A 3,399-nucleotide genomic window follows, 5' to 3' on the forward strand; every position below is an offset into this window, starting at 1 on the left:
ACACACACACACACACACACACACACACGACACAATACATATACATATGCGGTACATATACACATGAAGGCATAGAAACAAAATAACAAATTTGTCTTTAAGAACATTATTCAAGGACTATGGGTTGGCGGGCGGCTGGGTCACTGAGGGCCAGGTAGCAGTAGGGCAGCAGGGACCGCTGGCTCGGCCCAGCATGTAGACATCCACGCGGGTGCGCGGCAGCTGATGGCATCAGTGTTTTTCTCATATCAACTATGGAAATGGAACAAGAAAAGATGAATGTGAGTAAGGAGTTGAGCCCTGATTCGACCTCCTACCACTGCTCAGCATGTCATGGGGATGAGACCTGGAGCTACAACCATCCCATCTGGGGCCAGGCCAAGTCTCGAAGCCTAGCAACCCCACCTGCCCTGGGTAGCACCAAGGAGTTCAGGAGGACCCGCTCTCTCCATGGGCCATGCCCAGTGACCACGTTTGGACCAAAGGCCTGCGTGCTACAGAACCCCCAGACCATCATGTACATCCAGGACCCTACAAGCCAGCGGTTGACATGGAACAAGTTTCCCAAGAGTGTGCTTGTCATCCAAAAGATCCGAGATGCCAGCCTACTGCAGCCCTTCAAAGAGGTCTGCATATGCCTCACGGTGGAGAGCAACATGATTGTGTATGTGGAAAAGGAAGTGCTGGAAGACCCTGCTATAGTGAGTGATGAAAACTTTGGACCAGTGAAGAAAAAGATTATGATGACATTTCCAACCAGATAGACTTCATCATCTGCCTCAGAGGAGATGGTACCCTGCTGTATGCCTCCTCTCTTTTCCAGGGCATTGTGCCTCCTATCATGGCCAACTTTGAGAACTTCCAATCCCAAGTGAATCAGGTGATAGAGGGGAATGCCGTGGTCATCCTGAGGAGCCGGCTGGAGGTCAGGGTCGTGGAAGAGCCTAGAGCCATCCATAATGGCCTCAGTGAGAACGGCCTGGACACAGAGGGCAGAAGGCAGGCAGGCCATGCAGTATCAGGTCTTGAATGAAGTGGCGATCGACAGAGGCCCCTCCTCATAACTGTTGAATGTAGATGTCTACCTGGATGGACACCTTATCACCACTGTGCAGGGCGATGGCATGATCGCGTCCACCCCGAAGGGCAACACAGCATATGCAGCTGCAGCTGGTCCTTCCATGGTCCACCCCAATGTGCCGGCCATCATGGCTACACCCATCTGCCCCCACTCGCTGTCATTCCGGTCCATCGTGGTCCCAGCAGGGGTCGACCTGAAGATTATTCTGTCACCAGAACACTGCATGGGTGTCGTTTGATGGACAGAAAAGGCAGGAACTACGCCATGGAGACAGCATCAGCATCACCACCTCCTGCTGCCCGCTGCCCTCTATCTGTGTGTGTGACCCTGTGAGTGACTGGTTTGAGAGCCTTGCCAGTGTCTGCACTGGAGTGTTCGAAAGAAGCAAGCTTACTTCCCAGAGGATGAGGACCAGGGCGAGGAGGACAGCTAGGCCTCACTTCCCAGCCTCTGACCTGAGCTCTCACGCCCTTGGGGGCCTTCCTTCTCTTGTTCTCCTGCTGACCTTCTGGCTGACCTGGCCTTAACAAACCATGTGGCTGTCCAGGCATCTCTGTGTCCTGCCTGCCTTGCTGGGAGAGCTTGGGTCTGCTTTTTGAAGAACAGATCAGCTCTGTAATGTTTTTAAACCTCTTCTTCATTTCTAAAGAAGCAAAATGAGAACTGGGCTGGGTGTCCTACATCTCTCCCATGGGCCCCTGAGATCCCAGATCAGGAATTCCCATAAATCAGTCTGTTGAAATTCGGAGGGGGTCAGAATGAACTGATCTTCCTTTTGATATTGAAATAAATGTCTCAGCCAGAAATCTTCCTTTAGCTGCAGTGCTTTTCCCCAGGGACTGTACCTTTCCCCCTGCAACTCTTGGGGTCACTTGGCAGCTTTGCTATGGGTTGGCAAGGATGGCTAGGTGCCTCTTAAGTCTGGCCCAAGGCCTCTGACTCCTCCCAAGCAGAGGCCACACTACACAGCCATCCAGCAACGTCACATTCCTCATATCGCAGGGCAGCAGCTCCCGAAACCTTTTAAACCCTGTGTACACTTTTTAGAGATTATTTTAAACTTTCTGAAGGGATTATGTACGTATTTCCTTGTACACACTTTGTGAAGATTTCGAGGGGGCTGCCTGTTGTCCAGTGTTTACACTGTGTCCAGGACAGGGCTCCGTGCTTCCACTCTCCCTTACACAGTGGCCACGAGGGTCTTGAGACCATCTCACTATTGGCATCAGGCTGTGGTCTGCCCTTCTTCCACAAGAGTCTTAGGTTTGCATCTGAGCAGCAGCCATTTGGAGCTCTCTGTGCAGCACATGTATGTAACAAGTAACATAGTTGGATGCCACATAGACCCTGGAGCCTTTGTGGAGGTCAGCCGGTGCCGCAGTTAGGTCTCTGCCTTCAGTTTCGTCTTCACCTCTTACGGCGGGAGTAGGAAGGGAGAACTGCCCATTCTTAGCCTGGCTTCCAGGGTAAACTCAGGCTGCTGTCTCACGCTGCTGTCTCACGCTGCTCAAAAGGGTTTGCCAGCAGCTATAGTGTTGACCACGCTGAACTTTCTTCTGCCTGTTAAAGTCAGGACCCACTGGGCCCTTGTTGACACACTTCAGCATGTCTGGAGCCCCAAGTGGTCTGGTATCAGTGCTGTTAAGTTGTGGTAGCTTGTCCCCAAGATCTGTGCTGTTCATCTGTTATAGTAAGCACAGCAGGCCTCTGTGTGGGCCAGAGGAGAGCAGGGTCTGGAGTATGGGTCACGCATCTGAAAAGAAAGTATTGACAAGTCTAGAAGCAGCTGCTATCAAACTGATCTAGAACACATGGAGTTTTTACGTAAATTCTTAATGTTTCATATTAATATCTTAAAATTTGTTAATTGTTAACATTTTTTTAAAGAACATTATTCAAGATATGTAACAGAATAGAGGAATTTAAATGAAAAGCTCGTGTTTGCTAAGGGGAAACACTCTTGCTGTAAAAGAATGCATATTTAAAGCAGGATTGGGATGGTGAAATGGCTAATGGGTAACAGTGCTTGCCTAGATATATGACTTTCATTTGATTCCTATGTGGAAGAATGCCAGAGCTTCCCACACCAAGTTGTCCTTACACTTTCATTTGGCACATTCACGCGTGCACAGACATGTGTGTGCACACATACACACTAAGTGTAAAAAAAGAACCCCAAGAGTTCTGTAAAATCTAATTTTATATTGGCCTAGGAGAGAAAATTACAGTATACAAGGACAGTTGGGTTTTTTTCTTTATATAAAAACCCAGCTCTTTAAATTCCATGAACTGAATGGAGGAATGCAAGTCTTGGATAA

The 3,399-nt window shown here is 49.2% G+C and overlaps 1 pseudogene; it reads left to right on the forward strand.

The window, feature by feature from the left end:
• The first annotated feature begins 241 nt into the window (after positions 1-241).
• Positions 242-1,952, forward strand: LOC125397563 (NAD kinase pseudogene; annotated as a pseudogene).
• Positions 1,953-3,399: the final 1,447 nt, after the last annotated feature.

Source organism: Myodes glareolus, chromosome 12 (assembly GCF_982192425.1).
Source record: "Myodes glareolus chromosome 12, mMyoGla1.1, whole genome shotgun sequence".
Classification (NCBI taxonomy): domain Eukaryota; kingdom Metazoa; phylum Chordata; class Mammalia; order Rodentia; family Cricetidae; genus Myodes; species Myodes glareolus.